Source organism: Ambystoma mexicanum, chromosome 2p, assembly GCF_040938575.1.
Source record: "Ambystoma mexicanum isolate Mex_15411 chromosome 2p, UKY_AmexF1_1, whole genome shotgun sequence".
NCBI lineage: Eukaryota > Metazoa > Chordata > Amphibia > Caudata > Ambystomatidae > Ambystoma > Ambystoma mexicanum.
Window position 1 is genome coordinate 126,219,712 of NC_090923.1, and position 22,076 is coordinate 126,241,787.

The following is a 22,076-nucleotide window of genomic DNA, read 5'->3' on the forward strand; positions in this document are numbered from 1 at the left end:
CCAGGAAGGCAGACACCGGCAGAACCTGCAAGCAAAAGAAACATAAGGTTAGCAAGTTGCAACACGTTTGCAGCCGCGCTCGCTTACCTGATCCATCTGTGCTTTCACTGATTCTTCGCGGCCTTCTCTTCAGCAGCCTAACGGCACCTGTAAAGACAAAGAACATTGTTAAGTAGGAATCGGGTGAAGGCGGCCGCATTAACTTTTCTTACCTGCTTTTGTGCGCGTATTACGATCTCTTCAACCGCAGCAGCCCGGCACCTGAAAACAAGAAAAGACATTATTTAAGTGCCATTAAAGACTGCAAGAAAGCCTAACACTTACGTGTTTCCCCACGTGCATCCGCGACTGGGAAAACGCCCGCAAGGTCCCGACACCTGCAAATAAGAAAAGAACATTGTTAGAGGTGCTATAATAAGGTCACAGATCATTATACTCACGTACTTCGCACGTGCAACGGCAACGGACGAACAACGCCCGCAACATCTTAAGACCTGAAAACAGAAAACAAGGGACATTATTGAGGTGTCATTCAAATTCTCATACCTACGAACAACCGCACGTGTCGCGCGCTCAGTCACCACGCCCTCAGCATCCAGGCACCTGAAAAAGACAATGCAAAGACTTCATTAAAGGTGCCCATCTCTTCAAGACTATAAACTCTTTATACCTACTGGCATCCGCTCGTGCAGTAACGGCGGCATCACCTTTTGGCATCTCAGCACCTGTGCCAATTCGAAGGACACAAAAGACTTTGAGGACCTCCAGTGACGTAACTGGAACCCACGCACCCCTGCATAAGTCGCAGGATGGAGAGCCCAGCATTTATACGCCTAAGGTGAGAGCTCGCCGAGACAAGTAGAAAGCTAGGCTGTGGGAGAAACTGGCGATTGGTGGGAGAAGGAATCCCATCAAACGGTGATTAACCCTTTTTCTTCCACCTGCAGAAAACTTACCCTGCAAGTCGGACATTCGATAAGAGGAAGCCCAGTCCTGAGAGTCGTCCGAGCTCTACGCTTCTCAATTGAAGAAACGATAGCAGCCCAGCCGGGATCAGCGTCTCCGTGGGAATCAGGTGAGCGTTACACTGGCGCTGAAATCCCTCCACTGGCTCCACTTGGCTGCAAGGATCAAGTAAAATACCCTCTGCATAGTCCACAAGGCTTTTTGGGGCTATCTTCCTAAATACTCTCCCTCTAGAGCCCTCTGCTCGTTCTCCAACTCTCTGTGGGTGAGCTGCTTTCACAAACAGAGATTTGGGGGTATATATTTATCCTCTGTAGGAGCCTCCCTCTGGAACAGCCTCCCTGCTTCTCTCCGTTTTGAGCCGGAGCATCTTAAGTTCTGGAAACTTCTCAAGACCTTCCTCTTCTCTTCCTCCTTCCTCTCCCCTGCTAACTTCCGTTCTTTTTCTCTCCACCCTCCTTCTCCTCCCTAACTGTTCAGTTTTTGCTGACTGGTTGCCTGGTTCACCTCCAGACCCTTACAGGTCCCAGGCTCCACCGCCAGTCCTTTTCCACTTACCTCCGGGCCACTGCACTATGCCCGAATTACTGCACTTTCAGCGTACGCTCCATGAGTGGGGCAACCTCTATACCACTTAACCCATGGCGCTGCTGGACCAGACTCGTTTATTCCCCCCACACCTCTTTTCTCGCACTGCCGTCTGCACACATGCATAACTTAAATGTACTAGGACTAGTTAGTTTGTCTGTCCTGTCCCTAGATTGGTCGCAACTGTAACACTTCATGCACTTGCACTAGAAAAAATGCCGTCAGGCCTAGTATGCTAGTTTTTCTGTTGGTTAATTCGGAAACATCAAGGCCTAAGAATGATTACTGCGTTCCCTTGTTCCCTTCCTACCTTGAAGTGCTTTAAAGCACTCAACCTGTGTATAAACAAACAATTACAAGGTAAATGAGTGAAAGTTCTAGCAGGAGAGTATACCAGGTGAAGAAACATACTTACAAGTAAATGCATGAAAGTCCTGGCAGGAGAGTACACCAAGTGAAGATAAAAACATATAAATAATTGTTTTAAAGGCTTGGCAGAAAGGCATACCAGATGAAAAGAGGTATTTTTGGAAATATTGCATGAAGCCTTGGCAGGGGAGTATTCCAGGCCTATGCACGTGTTTATATGAGTGGTAAGAAACTCAAGGAGGGTACCAGACCTTGAGTTTGTCAACTTTGAGAATCTTAAGGAAGAGCTATATCTTTGAACTCCATATTGATGGTAACGAGAATCCGAGTTGTGTGTTAAAGAAAAAGAGAAATCTGAGAAAGGGAATTGTTTTCCCCTGAGAACTTTGAACATTACCCACTTGGAACCTTTTTTGTTGGAGTTGAATCTTTTGGTTTGATTTGAACATTTGAACACTTTTCAAGAGTCAAAGACAATACCCTTTACACCTTAGAATCAGTTTTAGATTGTGAGGGGCAGACTAGGATTATGGACAAAGGACATATTTTGTTGGACATCTTGACAAAGGACAGACCAATTCATTTTTTGGTTGAGGGGAAATACCTGCAAGAATAGGGATAGTGAAGCATTTTCCAACCCTTTTTGTTTCAATACAAGTTCATAGCCAAAACCCTGAGTCTACTGTGTCCGCGTCGCACTCCTGACTCCTCGCAGTAGTGAGATAAGATCCTTGGTGACCTGCTATTCACCAACAAATGGAGAAGTGTAAAGAAACCAGGGGGTTTGACCCTTCTTCCCAAGAGCAAGCCAACCAATTTGGGACTAGGGAGGCGAGCCCATGACACAGCATCCTCGCTAAGGAGTCAGGGCAAGTGGGATTCCACTGGAGGTGACCCTCCCCCTCTGGAAACAAGGTATGTCAATTTGATACTCCCAACCCATCTCCTTTCCATTCAAACCCAGTGCTTGTAGACTAACCATAATAACACTCAAGGGCCCCTTAAGGGGGATTGCTGGAGAACTGACATGCACACGTCACTGCCACTGGAGTATTACTCTGACCAAGGGAATCTTCATGCTTCTTCCAGCTCTTGAGTTAAAGGATCGGAAACCAGATGAGGAGGGGAAGGAGATGCTGCCAGAGAGCGACGAACAACAATCTACAGTGCCACACAGAGGAGCCGCCAAAATCCAAAGCAACACTGTGCTGGGGTGAAACGAGGAGGCAGCATATGTGATGCCGGAGCCTCTTCGAAGGCGTAGTCCCCAGACATGAAGGGACCACTGAGGCAGGGAGCATTACCACCACAGGTGAAAGGTACAGGCATCCTACCACAAAATGAGGCTTACTACAAAGAAATGGAAATAGCCAGTCACGAGGTTCAAATAAGCGTTTATTCACAGCCCTGACTGGGGTTGCAGCGCCCCACGATGCATGCGTACAGACACTGTGGCGGGAGAGATCCCCGAACAACCAAAATCTCTTGCATTTATACAATACAGAAATAGCATGCAATACTCTTGTCCAGCCCCCTCATTCAATAGGATCCATCAGGTTTTCTTTAGAGGAACACGTAGCAGCTGCACCTTTATTACAAGTGATTGCTCGATGTAAAAAACATGTTTGAGACAGGTGGGCACCTAACTCATAGATTAGCGATGCTTCTGCAGAGACTTCAAGGTTCTACAGTGTAAGATAAATAAAAAGCTCAGCAGAATGTGCATTCCAGCCTAGCAATTCATTAAAAGTTCATGCCGCGGTCCTCCACTGCGTTGGGTAGTGAGAAAGGAAAAATGAGCAAGGAACTGAACTGAACATTGCATCCAAGATGACGAACAAAACAAAATGGCAGCGTGGCCACCATGAGTGTGGCAATATACGTGTAATGCGATGTGAATGTGCTTAGGCCAACATGTATATCTATAAGTCACTTAGACTAAATATATTTTCACAAACCCTCCTTTTGGCCTAAGCCAAGAGCATCACCCAACCATGGCATCCTCAGATGACCAGGTTGCAGAGTCATCATCAGAACACCCTGAGTCACCACTATCATAAATGTTGATGGCCATAAACTCTTTTATTGCAGATTCCTGCATGACCAGTGCATTGGTGACGTGTACCGGCAAGTGTGGGTTTGGTTTCAGTTTAACTAATGAACATGCACAGCAATCCCCTATTATGGAACCCAGGACAGGTAGACGTTGGATGCAGCAATAGAACTATACCAAGGATTATAGCTAACACAGAGAATATCTTCCAACCCCAAGATCGTAGTAGACTGCCAAACCATGTAATAAGATCCCAATCCCCTCGGGGAATATGTTCCTCGAAACCCAGAATGTGAATCTCTTTATCGCTTGGAAAATGGTGGGGGTGGAGTCACATACATAAACACAACACGCGGACCTGACCATTTTGCATACACCACCACGCTCAGCCAGGATGACGTCTAACACCATCCTGTTCTGAAGGGCTACTAGTCTTATGGCCTTTTGTTCTAAGGTCATATTGAACATAATGTCGGTAGTTTCATTGATAGTTTTCTCCATAATCCTAGCCAGTTTTCTAATCTCTTGGGAGTTCATTATTTGTCCCCAGAATAGAACGAAACATTTAGCAATGTCCCCCAGTACCTGCAGGGGGGTTTCACCTTCAATTGCCCTCCTAGGGCAGGTTTTCAATATGTCGGCTGTAGAAGTGATATAAACCCCTGCCAAGCGTATACCCAAATAACATGTTCCCTGCCAATCTTTTGGTAACCAAGGGTAAGCTTCACTTCCACAAACTAAATAGATAGAACCCCCCTATATACAGAGGCCTAGCCTCCATCACCAGAACAGCTGTGTTCAGGCATTTATCATATGAGCCCATAGATCGAGAACCTTCTTTTCGCAAACAGAATGGGACAGAGTCATGGTTGATAGTGTGTGATGGAGGAGTGACCCCCTTGTTTCCTATAGGAGTGATTTTAAAGGAAACCATCGATTGATAGGGGTTGGAATATTTATTAACACGGTTGGCAGTGGCAATATAGAGGGTACCTTTGTTTGCAAACATCGAACATCCTAAAGTCAGTAATACTAGTCGATCAAATTCATTTATATTTGTTCCATCAAAATTACCAGTGGCACTGTCGTTCCATCGTCCAAAGAACAGTGCCCTAAATGCAGCATAACATGCAGTAGACAGAGGGAGAGGATGAATGTACCAACCTATCCCCTTCTCACCGTGTTGTGGCAAATGTGTGCAAACCCAGCAGTTGGTTTTATTCAGAATAGCATGGGTTGCATTCATAATCATCATGAGGGTGTTGTTATGATAACCCCCTCTATGACTGAGATCTCGTGGACGAAGAGTGTGTGCGTACACGTGTAAAGGAGACATTGTAGATGCACTGGCAGGTGGCAACAAAGTATTAAGTGGATGTGCGCTTTCCAAATACCCTAGCAATTTGACCATAATACAGGTTATCACCAAAAAATTATCCATTTTGTCCTCGGGGACCATGGCCCTTGATATACAGGCCCATCGAACTGCAAATGAACCATGTCATCATTTAAACAAGCAGCCCCAAACACGGCAATAGTCCTTCAGCGTCCGTTAAGAAGCCTCACTGATGGGCTTTATAACTTCATCCGTTGGTGGCACCTGACCACGGTGCCAATCTTGATAGTAGTCTTCTTGCCGCTTCCTGCCCCTTCGTCCAGAGGGGAATGATGAGGGAATGGCACACCGTTGCTTTCTTCAATGGTGCAGTAATCCTACCACACTTTCTTACTCTATAATAAAATATAATGTCAATCCCCAACTAAATCCAATTCCGTGGTCGAAGGTTGTACCTTTAAGCTCCAGGTACTGAATGGTCGATGAACAATAGATCATCAATTTCTGAAGGAACAATGTTAGACGATTCAGAAGAAGAGGAAAGATCTTTTACCCCAGGCCCCACGGACCCAGGAAGTGGTTTTGTACCAGACTTGACGTCGATCAGAACAGGCACATGATGATTGATCTCCTTCCTTTCACTCTGATCGAGAGGTAAAGGTAGTGGCACTCGTTTCACGTGCGTTGCGTGTATCCAATGTTTCGTTCCGGACACGCTTACTGCTGTCTGCGTAGCCAAAAGCACCTGGTAAGGCCCCTTCCAGCATGGTGCAAGGCACGTTTTCCTCTCAAAATATTTCAACAGAAAATACTCTCCAGGCAGAATATGGTGGCCTGGATCCACGTTTTTCTCAGGCACGGCTGCCCGAACCTGTTGGTGAATCAAACGTAGGTATTGAGTGAACTGGTCACAATAATCAGACAATAATGGGTATTCGATGTCGGACAACTTTCTAGGTCTCGGTGCATTTCATACATTTGCAGGCCTTCCCATAACTATTTCGTATGGGGAGGTCCCTGTTTTTGACTGTGCGCATCGAAAGTAAGGCAATTGGTAAAGCGTCAGGCCACTTTTAAATTACTGTGCACATGCACCTTCACTATTTTATTCTTCAAAATACTGTTATGGTGTTCCACCAAACCGGCACTCTGAGGATGTCTCGCTGAGTGAAAACGTTTATCGATCTGTAATCCCGCACAGATTTGCAGAATGACGTCAGCAATAAAGTGCGGTCCATTGTCGGACCAAATTACTCTCGGCAGACCAAACCTTGGAAAATATTCCTTTAGCATGGCTTTGGCCGTCGACAAAGCAGTGTTGACTTTCAAGGGAGCAGCTTCAACCCACTTGCTAAAGGCACAAATCACAACCAGTACATATCTGTCGTTTTGGCAAAATCAAAATGAATTACTTCAAATGGCATGGAGGGAGGACCAAAACTACCCTTTGGTGTGGGCGTGCCCTTCCCAATGTTGTGTTGTAGACATATCATACAATTCTGAACTAAATGTTTGGCAATTTCTGGGATATACTCATTATACCAAATGTGGTCTAAATGCTGGCATATCTTTTTCGCACATGTGTGCTGGGCTATGAGCCATGGTGACTACAGCAGTGACATAGGCATTGGGCAGCATACATCTTTGTTTTCCATTGTCCACCCAACACCCCTCTGCATCCAACTCAGCCATACCATTCCCCCATTGTTTAATCTCCTCTGCTGTTGCTTCAGCTTGAATTTCTTTCACACTATTGACCCCTTCTTCCATTGAGTTAGTATCACTGACCCATTTAGCCGAATCCAACACATACATCCCTGAGTGTGAATCGGTGGCAATCTGTTTGGCAATTCTATCGACAAAAGCGTTTCCTTTCCCTATTTCGTCAGTCACTTTCTGGTGTGCGGCGCATTTCATTATTGCTAGCTGTGTAGGAAGCGCTATTGCTGGCAACAATTGTACTATCAGAGTACCGTGTTGAATTTTGGCTGATGTCAAAAATTACCTCTCGTCCACAATCGCCCAAAATTGTGAACTGCTCCAAAGGCGTACTGGCTATCGGTAAAGATGTTTACACTAAGTGCTTCAGAAAGCTCAAATGCTCTTGTCAATGCAACAATCTCCGTTAGCTTAAAACAAGAACCATCACAAAATAGTTCCCCATCCGGAGACTACAAAGGTGTATCTCTCAATTCAATCCTGCCTTTTGTTTCTTGTTCTGTAACATATAGGCAATCATGGGACATGTCATTGGTGCGATCATCCTCTTGTGGAGATGGCAAAAGTTTGGCCGGATTCAAAGTACAGCATCTCTTAATTTGGATGTGCAGTGCAAATAAAATCAACTTGTATCTCGTTAATCGAGCAGAAGTGAGATGCTGTGTTTGCGTTCTGTTTAATAGAACATTGACAGAGTGTGGTACCATCACGGTTAAAGAGTGACCTAAAACTATACCCTCACTTTGTTTTACTCACGCAGCAGCGGCAGCCGCAGCTCGCAAACATTTCAGCAATGCGCATGCAACAGGGCCTAACATGGAGGTAAAATAGCTGCATTGTCTGCTCTTTCCCCCATTTTCCTGTGTCAATACAGCCAAAGCATAACCCTCACGCTCATGCACATACAAAACAAAATTCTTCTCATAATTTGGTGTGCCCAAAACTGGCGCTAAACACAACGCAGCCTTAAGCAGATCAAAAGCATTCTGGCAATCCATATCCTATGGCAAAGGCAAAGGAACATCCTTCTTTGTCAATGCCAACATAGGTTTAATCAAAAGCGAAAAATTAGCGATCCACTGTCTACAGTAAGAAGCCATGCCAATCAGGGTTCTGACTTACTTCTGTGTGTTTGGAACAGACATATCAGAGATGCTCTTTATACGTTCAGGTGTCGGGCGTCTTCCCTCCTTCGACAGGAGATAGCCCAGATAGGCGACCTCCTGTCGACAATACTGAAACTTCTTCAATGATGCTTTGTGTCCATGTGCAGCTAAATGAATAAGCAATAAAATAGTACCCTCCTTGCAAGCGTCCTCAGAATCTGCAGCAATGAGCAGGTCATAAATGTATTAAAGCAATGTGCAGGTTGACGGCAGCTCAAGAATGTCAAGCTGTTCTTTCAACGCCCTACTGTATATACTCAGACTTTCAGTCTAACCCTGAGGAACGTGTGTGAATGGGAACGAGCGCCCACCTAAGGTAAACACAAACAAATACCTAATAGATGCATGTACGGTAATACTAAAGAAAGCATTCTTGAAATCAATGACACTAAAATGTGTGGCCGTAGCTGGAATCATGGTTAAAATGGTTGTCACACCGGGAACAATCGGGAACTGTGGCATAACTATCTTGTTAATTTCACGCAAATCAATTATAAAACGGTAAGGTAAGACATTATCCCCTTTCTTATATACAGGGTGAATCGGGCTATTGCACACACTCCCAGAAATCTCTTCGATCACACCTCGGTGTATAAAGTCTGAAACAATACTCTTCAATGCACGCTCACCTTCTACTGATATCTTATCTTGAGGAATATGTGGCAAAGTAATACATGTTTTCAATATTATTAGCACTGGTTCAACATTCAAAATCCCAACATCATCATCATTCACTGCCCATAAGTGTGTTTTCACATGGCAAATGCATAGACAAAAATTGCGTAGCAGAATTTTGTTCGGGAGAAATCGTCAAGCACATTCCGGAGAACAATAAATCATAGCATTCAATTTCTTGAACAGATTTAATCTCAACAAGTTTTCGCCACAATTAGTTGCCAAGAAATCTGGGCATGAATTAGTAAATGGCCCCAATGCGATTGGTACCGGCCGTGAGACCAGACTAACCACTGGCGTACCAGAGAACCCTACGGAAACATTACTTTGCCCTGACAGTGGGATATCTGGAACCCGCATATGATCAATGGAACACTTCAGCGCTCCCGTATCCACTAGAAAAATATGCTCCCTATTCCCCACCTTCATTTCAACGTAGGGCCTTGTTTGGTCAACTGGAATAGGTATTGGTTCCAGACTCTGCTTCGTGCTGTCCTAGCAAAACATGCGTGAGTAGGATTATCGAAAACATTCCCGTTATTCGCATTCTGTGACTGTCCCCCTCCCTGATTACCCATATTCGTATCTTGTGGTTGGTTCTGCTGATTCTGTGCAACTTGGTATCTACCAGGACCCGCAATCCCGGGCCAACCTCTTGATCGTCTGCTGATCGTACCATATGGGTTATTAGCTCGCTGTTGTAGGGACGGACACAGTGCCCTCCAATGGCCTTCCTGTCTACAATACGCACATTGATGCATGTGCGGCGGACCCAATGGTTCTCCCATTTGTAGCACAAACGGGCCTCTCGGTTGCCTGTTCCCACCCCTTGATCCTTGTGCTATTTGCTGCAAAAGGACTCTAGTCTTCAGGTCAATTTTCTTCTTCTCTACGTTCTCTTTCTCCATGTTTACTCTGTTCTCATAATACTGGGCCATATGTAGCACTTCGGATTGCGATTTTGCTTGCCATGCACTCTTGGACGTCATAATCTGAGTTTGAATGTCAGGCAACAATCCTCGGACAAATGTATGAACAAATAACCCTTTTCCCGGTTCCGTACTCAAATTTTGCCCACTAAGTCTGAAAACACTTGTTCAAACCCGTTTTAAAAAATTCAGTTGCACCTTCGGTTTTACCTTGCATGCATGCTGTCAATTTGTCCCATATTATTCTCTTCTCGAGCACTAAAGTTTTCAGTTTGGTCACTATATTATTCGGCAACATCATTATAGACTGAGGTGGTTTCTCGTCTGCTTTCCCACCCCCGTCAGCTTGTGTTAAGGCATGCCAAGTATCGCCCATAATTGCTTGATCATCTACAGTTCTAATAAATCTGCAGGTAGGTTCATGGGAAACAATAAATCAATATCCCCTAAGGTAAATACTGGCGAGTTCAAAACTGTTTCTATCTCTTTGTAGAATCCTGTCGGATTTTTCCTAATGTCTGGGATAGACTACTTAATTGTATTCACTTCCTGTCTAGAAAATGTAAAGTGCAAAAACTGTGAGATGTAGTGCGCTGGAATAGGTGAGGCAGGTACATTACCTACCGCTGTAATCTCTACTTTCGGGACTAGTGTCGGAGGAACCTCTCTCATAGGCAATTGAAGGGAAGGAAGTTCTGAATGTTTTTTAAGCCGTAGAGCCAAATCGAGTGACACGGAAGCTATTGTGGTGTCAGGTGCAAATGCTCTTTTGTAAATTACCATGATGTCTACTGGACAACATAGATTTCTATTCATGCATTCATCTTGTAAGTATTCAAGCAGCACCTGTAATACCTTCCGTTGCATTGCCGGTGTATACTGACTAAATGTATCATGCACTTTAATAGGCGAAATAGAACCATCTGAAATCCATCTAAGCGCGTATCTAGTGCAAATACGCATTCGAATGCATTGTGTCCTCGCAGGTATTCCTCATCTTAGATATATCCTTACCTTTAGGTTTCACCTCAGAAATTATTTTCTATTTCTCCAGCAGAGGGTGCTCCACTCGGTTGTGGCGTCGATGTCCCTCGGCGGCATCTGTCGAGTATCGACGTCATGCCTCGTATAAGAGCCTCGAGCGTGCCCGTTGGCCTCAGTTCCGTTTTTCCGTTAGCTTCGCTTCGGATCGAGTAAAACGGCACTTCAGTATTTCGTGACAAAAAGGGATGTCGTCTTTGGACCCTTCCACGCCGAAGACAGGCTTTAAAAAATGGCTAAGATGTGGAAAGAAAATGTCTTTGACGGATCTACATAAGAACGTTCTATGGTGCCTCGGCCCCGACCACCGAACGGAAGACTGTGGTTTGTGCCAGTAGATGACTCACAAAGCCCTAAAAGAGCGTAGAAGTAAAATGGCGATGGGGGAGGGTTTATCGAAGCCTGCTTTAAAAAAGAAAGACTCAGACGAGTCTTCGAAATCTCATCGTAAAAGACATTCGAGAAGTAGATCGAGGAAATCTTCTTCGTCTTCTAAGAAGGCAAAGAAAAGACGGCATCAATCTCCTTCATCCTCTTCGACATCTTCGGAAGAGGTTATAATATGCCCATCCAAACATGACTCTCCTAGAAAATGGGAAGCCTTTCGAGTATCCATGTTAAAACATTTTGAGAACGCGGCCCAGACCCCCTCAAAAATAGATAAAGAAGACCACGCACCTGCTCACGATAAAGGTGACACAGGAAGGTCCAAAACAAGAAAGGCTCATAAAAAGACGTCGAGAACGTCATCGAGAGATTCTTCTCGATCACCTCGTAAGACAGATCCTTCGGTGCATAAATCGAAGGCAGAGGGAACTAAAATGGCGTCGAAAGATCATACACCATCGAAGTCGACGTCGACGCCGTCGAAGACTTCGAAGCTCCTCGAGTCGACAACTCATTCGAAGGAAGCTACGTCGAGCTCGCGCTCAAAGACCACGAAGGTTCCTTTGACGGTTTCCACGGCTTTCTCGACGATTACGTCGAGATCGTCGAAAGTTCCTTCGACTATATCGAAGGAAGTGATTAAGACTTCAGCGCCATCGACGCTTTCGTCGACGCCCAAACCTCTATTGAAGGAAAGACCTGTAATGCCTGAAAAGTTTTTTCAACCTGAGAGTCGACATGAGTTTTTCAGGACCATGTCATCCATATATGAGGGAGATTCTTCAGAACAAGAGGAAGTAACCTCTGCTGGTGCTAGATATGGTACAAGATCTGTCCCAGAGGAATTAATTGATCCTCAATAAAGAATTAAAGATTTGCAAGAATGTTTGCAAACAGCAAGTGGCCTGGATACTTCTCCAGAGTATGAATTTGACAAACCAGACCCATCAGAACAAGTGGATACAAGTTATGGAAGACTCATCGGCAGAGTTACAGAATTTATGGGGTGGGGTAGGAGTTCACCAGTCAATCATGATGATGACATGACAGATATATTATCTGGAACACCCCAACAAGACCCCATTTTACCCTTTCACATTGCATTACAAAGAAGGGTTAGTTCTGCATGGGAACATCCTGAAGCCATAGGGGCTGTGAATAGAAAGTTTGTGGCAAATTATAGACCTTGTACATCTGATTCGGAATACCTCAGTAAACATCCATCTCCGGAAAGCTTAGTAGTACAGGCAGCTACTTCCACAAAAAATGCTGCATACCCTACAATCCCTCCAGATAGGGACGATAAAAAAGTGGAAGCATGGTCCAGGAAAATCTTTACATCGGGTAGTATGGCTATGAAGTCTACTAATGTAACCTGTACTTTAGCAAGGTTCTCTTATACCCTGTGGGACTGTATGCCAGCGGCAGCTGAACACATCCCAGAAGGCGAGGAACGTGATGGCTTTCTTGCAATTATAAGGGATGGAAAGGAGGCTTCGGGAGAATGCCTTCAATCAGGACTGGACACTGCTGAGAGTATCAGCAGGTCCATGGCGACTAGCACAGTGCTACGCAGATTTGCGTGGCTAAGAAAATCTGGGTTTGCTCCTGATGTGCAATCCAGACTTCTTAATATGCCCTTTGATGGCTCGAGGTTGTTCGGTAGCAAGGCAGATACAAGTTTGGAGAAGCTACAGACCTCCAAAGCGGCAGCAAAATCTCTTAGTGCCGCTATAAGACAACATCAGCAACGCCCCTAAACAGGCTCATCTTCCTGGAGGGGTCGTGCTTTTCGCTATTATTCCTCAATTGGAAAGGGAAGAGGGCAGGTCAATCAAAGAGGTCAAAGAAAATTTCCTCGAGGAAGAGGAAAAGGTGCTAGATCAGCCCCAGCAACGGCATCTGTACCATCAGCCGCTGCTGCAGCTGCCGCAAAACCACTCTGAGGTTTTGACCCACAAGACCCCGGTGGGAGGCAGGATCTCACAGAATCTGAAAGAATGGCGGGGCATTACTTCAGATGCTTGGGCACTGGAAACAGTATCCCAAGGTTATTGCCTTCCTTTTCTAAAGAAACCTCAGAATCATCCTCCGGAATACAACTCTGCGAAGCATCCGGATCCGCTCTTGTTGCAGAAAGTTTTAACCCTGCTAGAGAGTGCAAAAGGTGCAATAGAACATGCACCTGTAGCGGAGAGGAACAAGGGTTGGTATTCCCCATACTTCCTTATTCCAAAGAAAGACAGAGGACTGAGACCCATCTTGCACTTGAGAAACTTGAACAAGTTCCTAAGGAAGGACAAATTCAAGATGATCACACTTTCTCAGATCTTTCAGGCTCCCCAACGACAGGACTGGTTGGTATCATTGGACCTTCAGGATGCTTACTTTCATGTGCCAATCCATCTCAAGCACAGAAAGTACCTGAGGTTCGCGATTGGCAATTCTCACTATCCAGTTTCGAGTTCTGCCATTCGGGTTGACCTCCGCCCCAAGAGTTTTTACCAAGTTGATGGCGGTGGTGACAGCGAGTCTCAGAAGAGGGGGGATTCATGTCTACCCCTATCTGGATGATTGGATGATCAGAGCACGTTCTCCAGAACAAGCCCTGGATCACCTGTCCAAGATTTGTCACTTCCTTCACAAACTAGGTTTTTCTCTGAATTAAAAAGAAATCAAACATGATACCATCACAGAAGCTCCAATTTATAGGAGCAGTCCTGGATACCTGTTCGGGCAAAGCCTCACCTCCCAAAGAGAGAGCTCACCACATTCTGCAGATGGTGACAAACTTTCAGAATCCCCAGCATCTTCCGGCCTTCGATTTTCTCCGGTTGCTCGGTCTGATGGCATCCTGCATTTTCCTGGTGCCAGAAGCCAGATTGAGAATGAGATCTCTTCAATGGGCTCTCAGAACTCAATGGTCCCAGTTCTCAGGGGAAATGTCAGATCTATTGCAGGTCCCAGCCCAAGTAGCACAGGATCTACAATGGTGGGCTTGCAGACATCATATCCTCAGAGGAGAATCTTTTTGGCAACCATGGACGGAGATAACAGTAGTGACGGATGCCTCACTTACGGGGTGGGGAGCCCACATCAACGACCTGACAATCAGCGGACGTTGGTCTCCATCGGAGTCCAAACTACATATCAATCTTCTGGAGTTGAGGGCAATCAGACTAGCGCTGAAGGCCTTTCTGCCCTCTGTACGGGGAAAGAATGTTCTGATAATGACGGACAATACAGTGGCCATGTACTACCTCAACAAGAGAGGAGGAGTAGGGTGACTACCGTTGTGCAGAGAGGTGATGCAACTCTGGTTCTGGGCAATACGAGAAGGAATCTCTCTATCGGCAATTCATCTAGCCGGAGAGCGAAACACAACAGCGGATGCTCTGAGCAGGCAGAGCACAATATCTCACGAGTGGGAGATAGCTCAGGAAGTCATTCAAGAGATCTTCGCCCTTTGGGGAACCCCTCAAGTAGATCTGTTCGCGACCGGGGTGAATCGGAAGTGCGAACTGTACTGCTCAAGGGAATTTCCCCCGAGAGGAGCTCTGGGGGACTCGTTCGTGGTGAAATGGGCGTTCCAACTACTGTACGCGTTTCCTCCAAACCCTGTGATCCCTCAAGTAATCAGGAGGTTGAGAAGGTTCGGGAAAACAATGATCCTTATTGCTCTGGATTGGGCCAGGAGAACGTGGTACCCGGACCTTCTCGACATGTCCATCTGCCCTCCAATACTTCTTCCAAGAAGAGAGGATCTTCTCTCGTGACAGGAAGGTCATGTTCTCCATCCGGAGGTCAACACACTCAATCTTCACGCATGGCTTCTGAAAGGCTGAGATACAAGGATTGGGACCTTCCGGATGACGTGATGGAGATTTTGCTTTCGGCCAGAAGGCCAGCAACTAAGTCTCTGTATCAGTGTCGTTGGAACAAGTTCAGTAGCTGGTGCAGAGAAAAAGAATGTGGACCCTTTTCAGTGTAATATCCCCACAATTTTATCTTTTCTGTTACATTTGGCCAATCTGGGGCTCCAGGTTGGGACAATAAAGGGATATTTAGCAGCGCTATCCATCTTTAAACGCTCTGCTGAAGAAGAATCTTACTTTAAAATACCCTTGATAATTCGATTCCTAAAAGGTTTAAATAATGTCTTTCCCCCAGTACCTTTCCAGGTTCCGGTGTGGGATCTAAATCTAGTTTTAACATTTCTCACATGTATTCCATTTGAGCCTTTACATTCTTGCCCACTAAGGCTCCTTACGTTAAAAACAATACTTCTTGTAGCATTGACATCAGCCCGCAGGGTGAGTTGCAGGCGCTTTCGAGCGGACCTCCTCACACCATCTTTTATAAGGACAAAGTAGTTCTTAAGGTTAAACCTTCTTTTCTGCCAAAAATTGTTTCAGATTTTCATCTGTCACAAAAGATAACTTTGCCTACGTTTATCCTCCCCCTCATACAAGCAAGGAAGAGGAAAGACTTCATAGACTAGATCTCAGGAGAGCTCTTAGTTTTTACATCTCTAGATTTGCAAAGATTCGCCAATGTGATCAACTTTTCGTGGGATACACTGGACGTAAACTGGGCCTTCCGGTAACAAAACAAACTTTATCCAGATGGATAATCTTAGCCATAACAGAATGTTATAGATTGGCAGGAAAAGAACCACCTGATGGACTAAGAGCTCATTCGACCAGGGGCATGGCAACTTCTACAGCATTAAAAAGGGGTGTCCCTGTGCAAGATATTTGTGCAGCAGCCACATGGTCATCTATGCACACCTTTATAAAACATTATGCATTGGACTCGACTTCTTCTCAAGGAGGTCTGTTTGCAAAATCTGTACTACATTCTGTACATGATTAAAAAAGGATACTGTACTCCCACCTCCAAGACAAAACTGCTTTGGGAGTCTATCTAAGATGAGGAATACATGGGAGGACACAATCCATTCAAAGAACAAGTTACTTACCAACTGTAACGTTCTTTCGATTGGATGTTCCTCCCACGTATTCCTCATCGACCCTCCCATCCTAACCCCGCAGTACAGTTTACGTGTATTACACTCTAAACTCTTTTAGGGCTTGGGTCAAAAGAGGCATACCTTAAACAAAGTAAGATCCATGGACTATATTATACGAAAAAACAGAACTGAGGCCAACGAGCGCGCTCGAGGCTCTTATACAAGGGATGACGTCGATACTCAACGGATGCCGCCGAGGGACATCGATGCCGCAACCTCGAGTGGAGCGCTCTCTGCTGGAGAAAGAGAAAAAAAATTCTGAGGCGAAACCTAAAGGATATATCTAAGATGAGGAATACGTGGGAGGAACATCTAATCGAAAGAACGTTACAGTTGGTAAGTAACTTGTTCTTCTTCACTAACAGGTTTCAATGGAGGCAAAAATCGCTTCTGCACATACGATGTGTGTTGCTTTTCCCTATTCAGTTCATCTTTACGTAAGCGATCAAGTTCTCTTTTATAAACAAACAATTGTGTGACATGTTCGCGTATTTTTATTGCAGTATCCCGTGAACGAGACAAACAATTAAAATCCCTCAATTCTTGTGGAACAGCTGAGCCAGTCAAATCACTCCATACCTCTGCAAGATACACTCCCATTTTCTCTATCAACACCTTTTGTTCAGGAATACCCCCATGGTTAGACATTACACTTAAGTCGGCTGTTTCATCACCCCCCTCCATATATGTTTGTGCCCTTTCACTTTTTCTCTGCGGATATCGTACTGCATGTCACTATTCTCAAACTAGTGTCAAGCGCTGGCAAGGGAGTAGAAGTGGAGGCAGCCTGCAAAGAAAGCAAAAATGAATCGTGTGGACTCGGCGGAGGAGGAAATGTTGGTGCAGTGGGAACAACCGGTGTTGCGGCAGCGGTTAGAATAGGACTAGACACAGATGCAGGGGGAGGTACATAAGGAGGCGATGCAGTTCAATCGGTTCCTGAATCAGATATCCACTCATTCAGTAACTCAACAATTCGTCTGACACATGCAAATCCTGTGAAGGATATATTTTCTGCACATCCGATTGAAAGGCCCTATCCATACTCTTAATGACCTCGCTCTGTTTCTGTTGATCGTGTACTAGAGCCTTCTTGGCATTTGTCATATGTGTACGTGCATTCTTCTCTCTACTTCTGAGTCACTTATTTGCTTCCTTCTTCCAATCTCTAATAGTGTCAAACGCAGCTGGTCTAGCTTTCTTTCGTAACAATACAGAGTCCAAATATTCTATTCTCGCCAAACTCAAAACTACCCAGTACTGGCCACTGAAGGTCAGGAGCATGTCTGGTTTGTCGATGCCAAACATCATTAAATACGATCGCACCTAGGCCATGCGAGATATACATGGCATACACTGCCGACTACTCGGGTGGTGCAGGTTGAATATATATCAAATTCTTAGATTGTCTTCCTCTGCAACAAAACATTGCAAAACAGGATGACAACTTACCAGGCATACTAAAATCACAGTCTTACCTGGCCAATATATTTGCGTGCAAATACCAATACAATTCAATAATTCAATACCAGACTGTTAACCTACTGAAACATGTTCACCTGATTTCCAAGTCCAAATGGTCAATCGTCGTGGCTGGCAACTTCCCCATGTGGCAGAACAAGCCTCGATTCTGGAACCCTCGCTTCGATGGCCCTTTAGATGCTGCGATCGACCGGAGATCATTCATAGCAGTCTGCGAGGAAACAAGTCCCTTGTGCCGGGGCCCCTTGAACTCACTGATCTCAATCCGACCGCCTAGACCTCGTCCAACATGAACGGAACATCAACGGGAGGGTCCCTGTTCGGGTGCCATCTAAAAGACCACAAAATGAGGCTTACTACAAACAAATGGAAATAGCCAGTCATGAGGTTCAAATATGGATTTCTTCACAGCCCGGACTGGGGTCTCAGCGCCCCACGATGTATGCGTACAGACACCGTAGCGGGAGAGCCCCGAACAACCAAAATCTCTTGCATATATACAATACAAAAATACAGGAATAGCATACGATACTCTTGTCCAGCCTCCTCACTCAATAGGGTCCATCAGGTTCATGACCTTTCCACGTAGGTAGTGTTACTGAAGCAACGAGTATGCATTTTTCCCCGTCCTATTGACAATTTACTGTCGGGGAGCAGGGCAAAACAGTGCGTGGGGGCGTGTTCCCTGGTACAAGGTAACATTTGCTGTACAACTTATCTGTGTTGCTCCTGGCGCATTAGGTCAGTCCACCCTAAAGCTTGGGAATAGGGTTTTCTTTGGAGGAACACATAGCAGCTGCACATTTATTACAATTGATTGCTCGATGGAGAAAACATGGTTGAGACAGGTATGCACCTAACTTATAGATTAGCAATGCTTCTGCAGAGACTTCAAGGTTCTACAGTTTAAGTCAAACAAAACGCTCAGCAGAATGTGTATTCCTGCCTAGCAATTGGCTAAAAGTTCATGCCGCAGTCCTACACCGTGTTCGGTAGTGAGAAAGTCAAATTGGGCAAGGAACTGAACATTGCATCTAAGATGGCGAATAAAACAAAATGGCAACGTGGCCACCATGAGTGTGGCAATAGGTTCGTAATGCGATGCGAATGTGCTTAGGCCAACATGTATATCTATAGGGCACTTAGACTAAATATATTTTCACAAATGGGCCATGGAGCCCACAGCCCACAAGTGGCTGAGAAAGATGTGCCACAAGAGCCACGAGAATCCATCAGCTCGCGAGGGGCTATGTGAGAGATAACCCCAAGAAGAGGTACTGAATGTGCCCGAGGAGACCATACCCCATGAGGTGCCACGAGAGAGAGAGAACACCACAAAGGGGTGCTGAATGGGCTGTGGATCCCACAGCCCACAAGTGGCTATGGGAGAGAGAACCCCACAAGGGACTGCCCCTGGGGCCCCGAGAATCCAACAGCCCACGAGTGGCTATGAAAGACAGAACCCCACCAGTGGGTGCTGCTCAGGCCCGAGAAGCCCACAGTATGTGGAGGGCTACACAAGAGACCACTCCACAAAGAGGTACAGCACTGGGCCGAGAAGCCGGGAGGGTGGAAGACGCCCAGAGCCTGTACGGGACTGAGAGGGATACAAAACCGCCAGAAATATGAGAAAGTGCTGGAAGGCTAAGAACAAATAATTTTGGAATTGCCAGTAATGGCACTGTTGGGTCAAATCAACTTATCCCTGGAGGAGGGATAAATCTGGAGGACTGGACGGGATTGTTTGGACCCAAGAAGGAGTTTTGAAAGACGATTGTCTTTGGAGGAACTATTTCTTTTAGTTTTGGGAACTACCAGAGACTTGCAAACCTTTGTGGGAAGGTCAGAAAAACAGCCAATTCCCCCACCCCTTCGCATGAAGTAACCCTAGTCTCAGCACCATCTTAGAGTCCTTTATGCTTTCTTTCTATAAACAAATCTTAGTGATCTGTTACAATCGTTTTTAAAATTTTTTTTTAATTACTTGTATATAATCAGAAATAGATTTTTACAAGAGCAAATTCCACTCACAGTAAATCTCGTTGACAGTATAGTTAGTATGGACCGCAGTCTCAAGGTTATGTAGGCGAGAGACCGACGTCCGTGCTCGCTTTTGTCCTTTCCATTGCCAGTTCCAGAAGTTTAGCGGCTGCCGTGTGCCATCGAGTCTTTTCGCCTGTAATAAGGCGGTACCACCAAATGTCTTCATTGCCCGCAAATGAGGTTACTGTCAGAGGACTGAAATAGGCAATTCTGGCTTGGTGCAGGGCGGGGCAGCGCATCAGCAGGTATCTTACAGATTCAGTCTCTTCAGGATTTTGGCAGAGTCTGCAGGTTTTTTCCTTTGATCTTGCTCTCATCGCTAGCATTTCTTGCGTCGGTAGAGCGTTCAGACGGACTTTCAAAAAGGTTCTCATCAGAGATTTACTGGGGTATCTTTTACAGTATTCCATTGGTTCTTTCAGCTTGTTTATGTTCATGGGAGATGGACTAAAAGTTTGTTAGAGGTTGCTTTATCAGTAGTAGTGATCCAGTCCCAACATTCCAATTTTGTTTTAATCCTGGTTGGATTATTCCTCAGTTCTTCTTCGGTACAGGCGATCGTCTGCAGTTTCTGTTTTTGTTCCGTGGCCCACTGGTTCATAGAGCGGTTGTTGCCTTTTTCAATCTCTTCAGCTATCATGTGGTAGATTTTCAGACTATCTGGATGGATGACTTTCCTATATAGCTGTAGTGTACTGTGGTCGACCACTGCTTTCAGGGATACGAGGCTGAGTTCTCGTCTAATCGGCGCTACCGCTGTAGAGTTAGGTAGCCCTAGCACTGCTCTCCAAATGAGACCTTCGAGTTTTTGCCAGAGTTGAGAAGGAATTGAAGGTGTAGCATCCATGCCATAAGTCAGGGAAGGAATAATTTTTGCCTTGTAGAAACTGATCGCCTGTTGAAGTGAAAATTTGCCATATTTTCGATCAACTGCTCTTAGTTGTGCGGCTAGATTCTTTGCCTTGGCCCAAAGGATAGCTTGCATGTTCCGGGATTTCTTGGTGGTGTCCAGTTGCACTCCGAGATATTTGAATGAGTCAACCACTTTGATTTGTGTCTCATTGAGGTGCCATTGAAAGCGGTCTTTCTTTTTGCTACCTGGTTTTTGCAAGATCATTATTTTTGTTTTAGCTTTGTTGATCTCGAGGTTATTTTCGGTGATGAAAGTAGAAAGATTATCGAGTTGACGTTGCAGACCGACCTGAGTAAGGTTAAGTAAAATCAGGTCGTCCGCATACAGAAGTCTCAGAACCCTTGTAGAGCCTATTTTTGGTGGGAAGGACCTTATCTTTTCTTGGGTGTCTTTGAAATCTCCGAGAAAGGATATAAACAGGGCAGGTGCCAGAGGGCAACCTTGCTTCACTCCGCGGAAGGTCGGTATAGAGTACGAAATTAGACCTTGATTGTTTAGACGGACCTTTATGCTAGTATTGGTGTGGAGACTGATTATGGGTTCCAAAATGCTTTCTGGGCAATGCCATGTCCTAAGTTTAGACCACAGTTTCGACCTGTCCACTCTGTCGAAAGCTTGGGACAAGTCGACAAATGCTAGGAAAATCCGAGGTGCTCCTGTTAGGACTCTTTCCTTCAATAGGTTCTGGCACATTATGTTGGCACTGGTGCTCGCATTTTTCTGGAATTCTGTTTGCAGGGGATCGGAGCACGCGGAGGTGAAGGCCCATTTCCGAAAGTGTGACAGAAGGATTGAGGCGAAAACCTTCCCGATGACGTCAAGAAGGGCTATTGGCCTGTAATTCAAGGGATCCTCTCTTGCTCTTTTTTTAAAGATCGGGACAATCACAGCTTTCGTCCATGAGTCAGGAATCGTTCTTCTTTCTTTGCAGACTTTGAAAATAGAGCTGTGCTCTTGACGACTTCAATTTCATGATTATGGATTTAATATCGCCAATATCAGTCTGATCCACCCAGATTGGGTTCTCTGTACGCTGGGTCTCTTCGTCATTGCCTTCTGCTGACTCGAACAAGTTCAGAAAATGGGCGGTCCATTTTTCTTCCGGCACTGGATTAATCATGTGCGAATTCGAGAATTTGTTCGGTTTGTTGATAAGCGACCAGAAGTCTCGGGATTTTTTGTTCGAAAGAGCTTTCAACATCTCTTCGGCATCCGATTGGTATAAGAGACATCTTGAGTTTCTCAGCAATTTTTTGTAATTTCTTGTTTCTACTTTAAGGGTTTCCCATTGTGTTAGTAGGTTCAAAGTTACTGCCTCTCTTTTCAGTTTTCTTAAGAGTTTCCGTTTAGTAACCAGGGTCGCATTATACTCATGGG

General features: G+C 45.2%; 1 protein-coding gene and 1 long non-coding RNA gene across 4 annotated transcripts in view; one reads left to right on the top strand and one right to left on the bottom strand.

The window, feature by feature from the left end:
• Positions 1-22,076, top strand: part of CHCHD6 (coiled-coil-helix-coiled-coil-helix domain containing 6) — a 3,402,742-nt gene that overhangs the window by 3,105,374 nt on the left and 275,292 nt on the right. The window lies entirely within an intron of this gene.
• LOC138566286 (uncharacterized) overlaps positions 1-22,076 on the bottom strand; it is a 428,118-nt gene that overhangs the window by 180,362 nt on the left and 225,680 nt on the right. Inside the window, exon 3 of the long non-coding RNA XR_011301889.1 lies at positions 17,821-18,074. This is a non-coding gene — a long non-coding RNA (uncharacterized lncRNA). The remainder of the gene's footprint in view (positions 1-17,820; positions 18,075-22,076) is intronic.